The sequence below is a fragment of the Heterocephalus glaber genome, unplaced genomic scaffold, assembly GCF_053883595.1.
Source record: "Heterocephalus glaber isolate CG9 unplaced genomic scaffold, H.glaber_assembly_v1.0 deba00000818, whole genome shotgun sequence".
Lineage (NCBI taxonomy): Eukaryota > Metazoa > Chordata > Mammalia > Rodentia > Bathyergidae > Heterocephalus > Heterocephalus glaber.
In genome coordinates, this window is record NW_028258164.1 from 6,399,908 (window position 1) to 6,413,500 (window position 13,593).

Sequence of the window (13,593 nt, forward strand, 5' to 3'; positions counted from 1 at the left end):
ATGTACATTACCAAAACATTGTCTTTAAGATTTTTTGTTGTTGTTCTTACCAGAGATCAAACTCGGAACCTTGTGCTTGTGAGGCAGGTGGTGGCACCACTGAGCTAAATCCCCGACCCTGAGAATTTTTAACTAAAAGATATTCTACGTATTTTATGTAGATATTCTCATTCTTCTAATGACAAGATAATATTTCAAAGGTGTCTATTCCTTTTTAAATTAATTTTATTGGTACATTTTAGGTATACAATATAATGACATTCATTGTTGGAGATTTGCACCTTCACATAATATATCTTGATTCTTATGTTTTCCTCATTCCCCTGCTCTCCTTTCAACCCTTCCATCCCTCTCTATTTACAAAGACTTTGTTTCCATTTTTTATATTTTCTCATGTTAATTCCATTCCCCTCTTTCCTTTCCCCCACCCCTCTCACTTCCCTTTCCCCTTTGCCCCTTTTCTTCCTATTTCACATTATCTACTATACATTTTGATCCTTATTTACTCTTTTAGTTTCTCACACCAGAGAAACTGTTCTTTACATATATCTGTCCTATTTATTTCACTTAAGAATATCACCTCAGTGTGCATACATTGAGCTATAAATGTCTCTAATTTCTCATTTTTTATGACTGAGTAGTACTTCATTTTATTTTTTTAAAAAAACACACATTTTCTTTATCCAGTCTCCAGTTGATGGGCAATTGGGCTGTTTCCAACTTTTAGCCAACATAAACTGTGCCGCTATAAACATGGGTGCACATATATCGCTGTGGTATGATTCTTTTAATTCTTTTTGGAAGATACCCAGGAAGAAAATAAGTGGGTCAAATGGGACCTCCAATCCTAGTTCTTTGAGGCATCTCCATACTGATTTCCATGGTGGTTGCACCAGTCTACACTCCCACCAGCAGTGGAGCAGGGTTCCTCTTTCCCCACAGCCCTGCCAGCATTTGTTATTGGTTGATTTCATGATAGCAGCCATTCTTTCTGGAGTGAAGTGGAATCTCAATGTTGTTTTCATTTGCACCTCTCGAATGACCAGTGATGTTGAACATTTTTTCATGTATTTATTTGCTATTTCTACTTCTTTGTCTGAGAAATGTCTGCTCATTTCAGATGCCCATATTTGGATTGGTCTTTACATTTGGGAAGTCTGATTTTTTTTAAGTTCTTTATATATTCTAGACAGTAGAATTTTGTCTGAGAAACAGCTGGTAAAAAATTTTTCCCACACTGGGGGTTGTCTCTTCATGCTGTTGGTGGTTTCTCTTGCTGTGCAGAAGCATTTTAATAAAAGGAGATCCCACTTGGTGACTTTTTGTGCTAGTTCACATACAACTGAGGTTTTGTTCATGAAATCTTTTCCTATGCCAATGTCTTCAAGAATTCTACCTAACCTCACTTCAAGCTGGTTTAGTGTGTCTGTTTTAATATTTAGATCTTTAATCCATTTTTATTTTAGTTTAGTGCACAGTGAGAGATATAGGTCAAGTTTTAGTCATTGCCAAGTTGAAACCCAATTTCTCCAGCACCATTTATTAAAGAGGCTATCTTTCCTCCAGTGAGGGTGTTTGGCTCCTTTATCAAAGATGAGATGGCTGAGTGTGTCTGGCGTTGTTTCTGCATCTTCTAATCAATTCCACTGATTCTTGAGTCTGTTTCTTTGCCAGTGCCATGCTGTTTTTATCAGAGTAGCTTTGTAGTATAGATTCAAGTTGGGAATTGTCATGTGCCCTCCCTCGTCTTTGTTGCCTAGAATAACTTTCTCTTCTTGCTCCAAATGAATTTTTTTATTGTTTTCTCAAGTTCTGTGAAGTATGCTGCTGGAATTTCAATTGGGATTGCATTGAATCTATAGAGCAGTTTTGAAAGTGTGGCCATTTTCTCTATATTGGCTCTTCCTACCCAGGAGCAAGGGATGTCTTTCCATTTTCTTTCTTTTTTTTTTTTTTTTTTTTTTTTTTTTTTTGGTACCCGCGATTGAACTCGGGACCTTGCGCTTGCAAAGCAGGCACCGGAACCACTGAGCTAAAACCCCAGCCGTCTTTCCATTTTCTGATATCATCTTTGATCTCTTTATTCAGAGTGCTATAGTTTTCACAGTAGAGGTCTTCGATTTCTTTTGTTAGGTTGTTTCCTAAGTATTTCATTTTTTTTGGATGCTATTGTGAATGGAATTGTTTCTCCACTTCCTCTTTCAGTGAATCTGTTGTTCATGTACAAGAAAGCTATTGATTTTTGTGTGTTGACCTTGTATCCAGTTACTCTACTAAATCTGTCATTTAAGTCTAGAAGTCTTTTGGTGGAGTTCTTGGAGTCTTCTATATAGAGTATTATGTCATCTGAAAATAATGACAATTTAACTTTTTCATTTCCTATCTGTATTCCTTTTATTTCTTTCTCTTGTCTGATTGCTGTGGCTAATGTTTCCAAAACTATATTGAACAGGAGTGGTGATAGTGGACATCCTTATCTTGTTCCTGATTTTAGTATGAAGGATTTCAGTTTTTGACCATTTGGTATGATATTGGCTATTGGTTTTTCAGAGATGGCTTTTATCAGATTGAGGTAGAGACCCTCTATTCTGATTTTTTGTAGGGTTTTTATCATAAATGCATGTTGGGTTTTGTCAAATGCTTTTTCTGCATCTATTGAGATGTTCATATGGTTTTTGTCCCTGGCTCTATTGATATAGTGTATTACATTGATTAATTTGTGTATATTGAACCATCCCTGCATCCCTGGGATGAATCCCACTTGGTCAGGGTGTATGATCTTCTTGATGATCTTCTGCATTCTGTTTGCCAGTATCTTATTGAGGATTTTTGCATCTATGTTCATTAGTGAGATTGGCCTATAGTTCTCTTTTTTGGTTGGGTCTTTCTCTGCTTTGGGGATCAAGGTGATGCTTGCTTCCAGGAATGAATTCAGGAGTATTGCTTCCCTTTTGATTTTACTGAAGAGTTTAAACCATAGTGGCAGTAGTTCTTCTCAAAATGTCTTGTAGAATTCATCAGTGAAGCCATCAGGGCCTGGGCTTTTCTTAGTTGGTAAGTTTTTGTTTTTTGTTTTTTGGGGTTTTTTTGGTTCCGGGGTCGAACTCAGATCCTTCCACTTGCGCAGCAGGCGGCTAAACCATTGAGCCAAATCCCCGGCCTTGGTAAGTTTTTAATTACATTTTCAATTTCGTTTATTGATATTGGGCTGTTTAGAGTTTTTAGGTCTTCTTCATTCAACTTTGTTAATTTGTATGTATCTAGAATTCTGTCCATTTCTTCTGTGTTTTCCATCTTATTAGAGTATAGGTTCTCAAAGTAGGTATTGATGATCCTCTGGATTTCTGCTGGGTCTGTTTTAATTTCACCCTTTTCCTAATTGCATGGATTTGGGTCTTTTCTTTCCTTTTTTTTGATGAGGTTGGCTAAGGGCCTGTCAATTTTGTTTATTCTTTCAAAAAACTAACTCTTCGCTTCGTTGATTTTGTTGTATCATTCTCTTAGTCTCCATTGCATTGATTTCTGATCTGATCTTTATAATTTCTTCGCTCCTATGAGCTTTGGGTTTCTCCTGCTCTTCTTTTTCTAGAAGCTTGAGGTTCAGCATCAGGTTGTGTATTGGAGCTCACTCTGTTTTCCTAATATGAGTATTCACTGCTATGAATTTCCCTTGTAAGACTGCTTTCATTGTGTCCCATAGATTCCAATAGGTTGTACTGGCATCATCATTTAATTTTAACAATGGACAATGCATAAGAAAAACAAGAAATTTGCAAATATTTAAAACTCACAACTTAAAATTAAGACACTTTTGAAACAAAAGCTGAAGCAAAGGCCAGAATTTATGAAACAAAAAATAGAATCTATGAAACAAATGTCCAGAGCCTGTGAAACAAAAGTTACAATCTATGAAGCAAAAAGACCAAAGTTAGAACCTATGAAAGAAAACTCTTACCTCTGACCAGTAATCACAATGGAAGACCTCCAAAATGGTGTAGAGGGAAGAGATGTAACTCCCAAACCTGCTAAGTATCTGAAAGATGAGTTCATGTTCTCTAAAACTGAAGAATGAATTTTGGGAACAATGGGGGTTAAGAGTAGGAAAAATTTATTGAGAGAAAGAAAGCATCTGTCTAAGAGAAACAGAAGGGGGACCGGAAAGTGGGTTGCCTCTCTTTTTAGTTTATTTGGAAAGTTTTCAGCTATTATTTCAGTAAGCACATTTTTTTATGTTTCTGCACTATCTTTTGATTTTTCACTAATTGCAGTTAATTGTCATTTTATTTGCATCATCTAGAAACTGTTGGGTATGTTTTCTGTTCTTGTTTTTAAGATGTATCTCATTAATTGGTCACTGACCACAGCCTTGTGTTCTAGTTGAGACTCTGTCTTCACATCAGTCACTTCTGCTGTCCATGCTTTTAATAGAATTTTTAATCTTCTGAATTTCTATTTGGAGTCATTTTTTGGACTCTAATCCTTTTCTATTCTGGTCATGTATGTTTTCTATCATTTTGATTAGCTCTTGTTTTTTATTATGTCTTTTTTATACTCACTTATGACTTTCTTTTATTGGCCCAATATCTTATTTCTTTTATCTTTTATTATTTTGCCAGTTGCCTTACTGAACTGTTTTGCTATCTTTCCTGACACTATTTCAAATAATTTGGGTGTGAGGATTTTGCTTTTCTCCCCTCCTCTGCCCCCATGGATCAGCCTTGTTGAATTTGGGAGGTTTTTGGAGGCATTTTGTTGGCTTATCTTCTCATTTTTGCTTGTTTGTTTGTGTATTTCTTTTGTGTTGAGGCTTATGGATTTATTTTAGTGGAATGTATCATTTTTAGTATGGAGGCCTGTCTTAGTTGTTTTTCTGATTGCTGAGTCAAAATACCTAAAACCCAAAATTAAAGGCGGGAAGGTTTATTTAGCTCACAGTTCATAGAGGTTTCAGTCCATAATTGGCTGGATCCAAGGCAGGGTGGCATAGGGCCAACAGTTCATGGCAGCAGAAGACAGCAAAAGCAACAAGCGAATTTACCAGCATCTTTCTGCCCCTTTTATTCCATCCAGACTACTGGAATTAGGGTAGTACCAAATCAATCACTCATGTGTTCTGGTTTAGTAATTACACACCCTTAATCTCAGCATCACACACTCTAGATTCAGCCACCTCTGAAAAACAAAGCCCCACCTCATCCACATGAGGCTTTAGGGGAATATCTAAACACAAGCCATAACAAGGCCTATTTGTTTAATATTTACTCTTCAGTTGTGTTCCCTAGGCTGTATAACTAATGGTCTTTGCTTCTGCCCCAGGATCCAAGTACCTCTATTTACTTGAGAGGAGAAGTGGCAGCATATTTGGCCCAATACCCCATTCTCCCAGAATGGGCCACAATATTGTTAATGACCCCTAGGCAATCTAGATATTAGCAACTCAAGAAAACCAGTTTATAGCAACAGCTATAACACCTTGGCTATAACAATAAAATAACCATTAACTATATCACTTAATACAAACTGAATATTGACAAGCCCTATGGAGCAATGAAGTACCACCTTTGTTCATAGAAAACAGATCTATAATTATAGTATTAACACTGATACAAGACAAATATTGACCAACAGTAAATATCTGCTAAATGAAACTTTACCTCTACTAACAATAAAACAGTATTTAGCAGCATAAAGTTAACTATTTGGTGATTCATCAAGCTTAGTAGTTATACTAGTAAAAGTAGATGAGGTGGAGAACTACAGAATGGAAAAAAATCAAAACTTGACAAATTAATAGATTACATATGAGAAGAAAAAAAATATATAAGATAGGGGGTCCTATTAAGGAGTAAAAGAAAATCAAGTGATAGAGAACAGTCACTGGAAATAATAAATAAGAAAAGGATAAAGATAAACAAGAAGAACAGGAAATAAAAGAAATGAAGAGAAAAAATTGAAAGAGAAACAGATAAAAGAAAAAATAAGAAACTAAAAAAAGACAAAAAAAATAAAGTGGGAGAAAAACCCCTAACCTTGAAAAAACCCAATGAAGGAAAGGTAAATATAATACAAATAGAAAAAAAATTAGTTGAAGAAAAATTCCTGTGATATGGGATGAGTGGTTTATTTTCATGTTCTGCAGTCTTGGGATCCATGCAGACACAATTTTCTATGCCTAGCATTAGAAGCTATGGATCTCCTTACCCTAGAGGCCCCTCTATATTTCTCCCCACACTGTGGTTGCTGTTGAAGTCAAAGCATGCCCCTACTACCATTGATAAATAGGGTAAGTAATCAGCCCTCTGCTCTCTGCTGGATGTAGGCTGCAGGGCCGGGGTTCAAGTGGGCTGTTGGACTTAATGTTGGAAATCCTGCCCCTTCCATAGGCACACCTAGATACAATCCCAAGTGTGCACAGGCCTCAGACAGAATCCTGCCTGGACAACAGGACAGCACAGGGATCCCAAAGGCCACCACTCTGAACCCAGGAAGGAGTAAGGTGGTAAGCAGCAGAAAAAAGGCCAATCAGTGGCTTGCTGAGAATTGAAGACCACTGGGTGAGCAAAAAGTTGCCTCAACAAAGGTGCAGTAGGCTGCATCTGTTGAAATGAGAAGACATGTAAACAAGTCTCAAAACCAGACTGTCAGATCACCTAGGGAAACTCCAAAGGGCAAAGAGATGGAACAGTCTGATACTCAACCACCTGAACTCCCTAAACTGGCAATGAAAGAGAGTCTGGAAAAAATGAAATCAGAAATAATTTCTCAGATAGCAATAGAGATTGTGTCCATAGTGCAAGACATGATTAATAAATCTAGAGCAGACACAAATGCCTCATTATCTAATTAATGATGTGCATGAACTATCCAGCAAAATGACAAAAATTGAACATAAGAACAGAATATTAAAAGCTGTTAGAGAAAAGAAACAAATCACTTACAAAGGAAAGCTCATCGGAATTACAGCAGACTTCTCAACATAAACACTTAAGTTAAGGAGAGCTTGAAGTGAAATATTTAAAGCCCTAAAAGAAAACAACTGCCAGCCCAGATTGGTGTAACCTGCAAAATATCTTTCAAAATTGATGGAAAAATAAGAGACTTGCATGATAAAGAACATGTGAAAAAATTCATGAACACCAAACCAGCACTACAAAATGTTCTGAAGAACGATGTAGAAAGAGATAACAAGAACTACAACTCTTTGAGCCCCACTAGAATGAAGACACCAGGCAAGGCAAGTAATTAAACAAAGGGGTAAGAAAGGGAGCCAACAATGGGAAAATCACATGACAAAGATAAGCGAATACATATCAGTTATAGCCATCAATGTAAATGTTTCAATTACCCAATCAAAAGAAACAGATTGGCAGAATGAATCAAGAAACAAGATTCAACAATATGCTGCATACAAAAAACACATTTAGGGCCCAGGATTTAGCTCAGTGGTTTTGCTGCCCGCTGTGCAAGTGCAAGAACGTGTGTTTGATCCCCGGTACCAAAAAAAAAAAAAAATTTAATTCAAAAAGAAATTCATAGACTAAAAGTAAAAGGTCAGAAAACAATATTCCATGTGACAGGAGCTCAGAAAAAAAATGAGTAGCTATTCTATTTACAGACAATGTGAACATCAAATGAAGACTGATCAAAAGAGACAAAGAAGGTCACTATGTACTTGTAAAGGAAACAATCCAAGAGAAAGAGATAACAATCATAAATATATGTACACCAAATAGCAGTGCACCAAACTATGTAAAACAACTATAAAAGAATATGAAAAAATCATATAAGCACTAAAATAATTGTAATGGGGGGACTTCAATAACCCACTGTCACAAATACATTAACTAGACAAAAAATCAGTAATGAAATATTAAAACTAAACAAAACTTTTGAACAAATTGACTTATAGATGTCTACAGAGTGTTCCACCCAACAACATCAGCATACACATTCTTTTTAGCTGTGCACAGGTCATTCTCCAAAATAGACCACATGCTAGCCCATAGAACATGCTTAAGTAGATGCAAAGGAATTGAAATTATCCTTTGCATATTATCAGGCCATAGTGGAATGAAATTAGAAATAAATGGCAGAAGAAACTACCAAAACTTCATAAATGCATGGAATTAAATAGCACACTCCTGAACAACCAATGGGTCACAGATGAAATTAAAAAAGAAATTAGATAGTATCTACAGATAAATGATAATGTGAATACAGCATAGGAGAATTTATGGGAAAGCAGTCCTATGAGAGAAATTTATAGTGGTGAATCCCTACATTAGAAAAACAGAGCAAGTTCAAATAAATAACCTCCAGCTTGTAGAAAAAGAAGAGCAAGTCAACCCAATGCTCATATGATGGAGGAATTATAAAGATTAGAGTAGAAATTAATGAAATTTAAAGTAAGAAAACAATAAAAAGAATCAAGGAGGAGGCCAGGGATTTAGCTCAGTGGCATCACGCCTGCCTTGCAAGCGCAAGGTCCTGAATTTGATCTCCGGTACCAAAAGGAAAAAAAGAATCAAGGAATTGAAGAGTTGGTTCTTTAAAAGATTAAATAAAATTGACAAACCCTTAGCTAATCTTATCAAAAAAGGAAAGAGTCAAATCGTGCAAATAGGAATGAAAAAGATGAAATCACAATAAATCCTTTAGAAATCCAGAAAATTATTAATACCTACTTCAAGAACCAGAATTTTAATAAGATGGAAAACACAGAAGAAATGGACAGATTCCTAGATGCATAAGAATTACCTAAGCTGAATCAAGAAGACATAAAAATTCTAAATAATGGGAGCTGGGGATTTAGCTCAGTGGCTCTGCTGCCTGCCTCGCAAGCACAAGGTCCTGAGTTCAATCCTGGTACCAAAAAAAAATTCTAAATAACTCAATATCAGTTAATGAAATTGAAGATGTAATAAAAATCTACCAACAAAGATAAGATCAGGTTCTGAAAGATTCACTGTTTAATTCTACAAGAACTTTGGAGAAGATCTAATGCCATTACTCCTCAAACTTTTTAATGAAAGGGAAGCAATACTCCAAAACTCATTTCTGGAAGCAAATATTACCCTGATACCAAAACCAGAGAAGGATCCAACCAAAAGAGAACTACAGGACAATCTCCCTAATCAACATAAATGCAAAAGTCCTCAATAAGATACTGGTAAACAGAATGCAGCAAATCATCAAGAAGATTATACACCATGACGAAGTAGGTCATTGAGGGATGAAAGAATGGTTCAAAATACCTAAATCAATAAATGTAATACACCATATTAACAGAACCAAAGGAAAAAAAACCATACAATCATCTCAATAAACACAAAAAAAGACTTTGACAAAATTCAATATCCATACTTTTTTTTTTTCTTATGCCAGGGATTGAATTCTGGACCTTGTGCTTGCAAGGCAGGCAGCAGAACCACTGAGCTAAATCCCCGCTCCCTCAATATCCTTTCTTGAGAAAACCCTTGAAGAAAATAGGTAAAGAATGTCTTTATCTCAATCTGATAAAAGCCATCTATGACAAACTAACAGCCAACATAATACTAAATGATCAAAAGCTGAAAGCTTTCATTCTAAAATCTGGAACAAGACAAGGATGTCCACTATCTTATTGTCTTACTCTTATTCAACACAGTTCTGGAAACATTAGCCAGAGCAATTAGACAAGAGAAAGAAATAAAAAGGAATAAGGGAAAGGAAGAGGTTAAATTATCATTATTTGGGGCCAGAGATTTAGCTCAGTGGTTCCCTGCCTGCCTCACAAGTGCAAGGTCCTGAGTTTGATCCCCAGTACCAAAAAAAAAAAAAAAATTATCATTATTTTCAAGTTGCATGATACTCTATATAAAAGAGCCCAAAAGACTTCTAGATTTAATAACCAAATTCAGTAGCATAGCTGGATACAAAATTAACACTCAAAAATCAATAGCATTTCTGTACACAAATAAATTCACTGAGAAAGAAATTAGGGAAACCACACTTTTCACAATAGCATTGAAAAAAGTGAAATACTTGGGAATCAATCTAACAAAGGAAACCACACTTCTCACAATAGCATTGAAAAAATGAAATACTTAGAAATCAATCTAATGAAGGAAAAGAACTTTACATTGAAAACTACAAAAAAAGAAAGAAAGAAAACTACAGTACTATGGAAAAGGAGAATGAAGAGGATATCAGAAAATGGAAAGATATTCCTGTTCTTTGTTCTTGGGTAGGGAAAACCAATGTAGTGAAAATGTCTATACTCTCAAAATTATTATGCAGATTTAATGCAATCTCGATCAAAATACCAATAGCATGCTTCACAGAATTAGAGAAAACAATCCTAAAATTCATTTGGAACCAGAAGAGACCTAAAATGGCAAAATTAATTGTGGGCAACAAAGGTAAGGCAGGGAGCATCACAATCCCTGATTTGAAATTCTACTACAAAGCTACAGTGATAAAAATATCATGGCGCTGGCAAAAAGACAGACCTGAGGTCAATGGAATGGAGTAGAAGATGCAGAAGCAACTCCAAACACACTCAGGCCCCTTGTCTTTGACAAAAGGGTCAAACATCTTCACTGGAAGAAAGACAGTCTCTTTAATAAATGGTACTAGAGGACCAGGCGGGCACCCTTCAAGAAGTCTACTGAGACCAGGTGGGCACAGGGATCCAGACCCTGCATGGCAGAGGCCCCTTGGGACAGAACCAGCAGAGTGCAGAAAGGCCATCGTTCTGAGCTCAGGAAGATGGCACAGTGGTGAGCAGCAAAGAGAGGGCCTCTTGAAGCCTTGTTGAGAATTGAAGCCCACCAGAAGAGTAAAGAGAATCACTGTAATAAAGACCCAGCAGACTACAGCGGTTGGTGAGGAGTTGGGATCAGCACCTCTTACCAGAACCTGGACTTGCCGCATCAACACTGGTTGCACAGGAAATAGTTCTGAGAATCAACAAATGGGATCATATCAAATTAAAAGGCTTTACACAGCAAAAGAAACAACCAACAGACTGAAAAGGCAACCTACAGATGGGAAAAAATTTTGCCAGGGATTCCTCAGACAGAAGACTCCTATCTGAAATATATAAAGAACTCACAAAATTAGACCCAATAAAATAAAGAGCCCAATCAAAACATGGGCTACTGAAATAAACAGACACTTCTCAGAAGTATAAATGGCTAATAAATGCATGAAGCAATGCTTGACATCATCGACCATTGGAGAAATACAAATTAAAACAACACTGAGATTCCATCTTTCTCCAGAAAGAATGGCCATCATCAAGAAATCAAATAACAAATGCTGGAGAGGCTTCAGGGAAATAGAAATACTTCTACACTGTTGGTGGGAATGTAGACTGGTACAACCACTATGGAAATAAGTATGAAGTTTCCTCAAAAAATTAAAACTAGAAAGTCCATTAGATCCAACTATTCCCCTTCTAGGTATCTTTCCAAAAGAGTTAAAGGCATCATATTACAGAAATACATACATACCAATGTTTATAGCAGCACAATTCATAATAACTAAGTCTTAGAAGCAGCCTATATGTCCATTAACAGATGAATAGATAAAGAAAGTGTGGTATTTATACACAATGGTGTACTACTCTGGTATAATTATAAGGATAAATTTGAGTCATTTGTAGAAAAATAGATACACCTTGAAACCATAATGTTAAGTGAAATAAATCAGACACATATCTCTTATATGAGAACCCCAATTTATAAATAAAGTGCAAGGGCCGGGGATTTAGCTCAGTGGTTCCACCACCTGCCTCGCAAGCTGAGGACCTGGGTTCGATCCCCGGTACCAAGAAAGGAAAGAAAGAAAGAAAGAAAGAAAGAAAGAAAGAAAGAAAGAAAGAAAGAAAGAAAGAAAGAAAGAAAGAAAGAAAGAGAGAGAGAGAGAGAAAGAAAGAAAGAAAGAAAGAAAGAAAGAAAGAAAGAAAGAAAGAAAGAAAGAAAGAAAGAAAGAAAGAGCAAAATAAAAGACAGACAATAGGGAAAAAAGAGGGAAAAAATTTTACTGTAATCAACACTGACAATGTATCTAAAAGTGTACCTTGATTTTGTATAATTGTCTTATGTGTTCTACATGTTTTTTGGCCTGCTAGGCCATTAGCCTGTTTATGATAATTAACTTGATAAGGACTTATAAAATAAATAAATGAATCTGATGCAAGAAAAAAATTAAGGTGGTTAAGGAGAAGGGGGAAAAATTGAGATGTGTTATGTACATGTACCACTTCCCCACAATGAACGTAATCATGTACTGCACAACATGTACCAATAAAAATAAAATTTTAAAAAAATAAAAAAAGGAAATGTAGATACTGTTAAAACATGTAGAATATGTTTAAATTTGGGAAAAAAACATATTGGAATCTTCCAGGCAATTAAGTAATATTCATTTCACTCAGATTTCTGTGCACAAATGCACAAAATCTTCTTACAAGATAGCAACAGGTTCACATCTGTTAGTCCATCAAGTAAAAAAGCAGTCATTGAGCTGTTTTCACCCAGGCTTTGAGATATGCAGCAGAACAAGTTCACAGAGAGTAGCAAAACCTACACCAAAAGAACCTTCAAGAAAAATTGCAACAGAGCAGGGTAATTGAGAGGGGTAGGGGAAGGGAAAAAAGGGAAAGGAAAAAATATGAGAAGAGGAAAAAAAATGGAATCAAGGTCTTTGCAAATAGGGAAGGGTGGAGGGGGTGAAGGGAGGGCAAGGGAAGGAGAAAAAAAATAAGAACCAAGAGACTCATGTAATGGTACAAGATCCCAATGATGAATGTAACTGTATTTTATACCTAAAATGTACCAATAAAGTTAATGGGGAAAAAAAAAGAAAGAAAAACTGCAACAACAAGAAAGGGAACCTTGTGAGAGAAAATTAATTGAGTTGGATTGGGGCTAGAAATCCCCCTTTGAGAAGTAACAAATCTTTATGTAACAACCAAAGTCTAAAATACCCATTGTGAGCGAACTGCAAGTCCACAATAATGGCCAGTATTTATTAAACAATTCCTTTATGTCAGATGCTGTATAACAATTATTGTGAATCCTTATACCTTCACAAAGCAAGAAGTAGTATTCTCATCCCACATGAGAAAAGGAAGGCTTTAGCAGAGCATATGCCCAGTCCAATATCAAATACCTAGGTAACTATAGAGTAGAAAACTGAACTCAGTTTTTCTAACTCCAAAGCCATGCACTTTCCATTCTATCACACTGTTTCTAAAGAACTTAAAAGGTTAAGGTCACACCATCAGTGAGTAGCACAACAGACCTAGAAATCTGTGCTCCTGGAAAATTACTTTCTGCTTGTTTTGAAGATAAGATTTTTCAAAATGCTTTTTAAATTTGTATCAAAAGATATATGAGATTATACTTATGTTCCCATCTTATTCCTTATGAATGAAACTCTTACTGTATAAGAAATCAGGGGAATCTAATAAAAATGTGAGATTCAAATTATTTATATTATCAAATCGTTTATGTTATTTCCTCATCCAAAATAGCTAATTACAGGCCTTCATCTGGAGCTTCTCTCCTCAGGTCAGCCAGGCGGCCTGAGGCTCCTCGGCTGTGT